Below are 278 nucleotides of genomic sequence, written 5' to 3' on the forward strand. Positions count from 1 at the left end.
TCGCGTGTAGCCGAAACTGCAATGGGAAGAAAAGGGTTTGGTAGTAAGAATTTTGAGATAAAAATTTTAAATTTTAAAATAAAATATTAAAATATTATATTTTAAATTTAATATTATTTTAAGATTTGAAAAATTAAAACAATTTAATTATTTATTATATTTTATATAAAAATTTAAAAATATTTTAATAATAATATAAAAATTTTAAAATTGAGATGAAAATTGACAAACCGAACTTATGGTTTTATGTTGAAAAAAAGAAAAAAAGACAAAAAAAG

This window comes from Carya illinoinensis, chromosome 10 (genome assembly GCF_018687715.1).
Source record: "Carya illinoinensis cultivar Pawnee chromosome 10, C.illinoinensisPawnee_v1, whole genome shotgun sequence".
In the NCBI taxonomy this organism is placed as follows: Eukaryota; Viridiplantae; Streptophyta; class Magnoliopsida; order Fagales; family Juglandaceae; genus Carya; species Carya illinoinensis.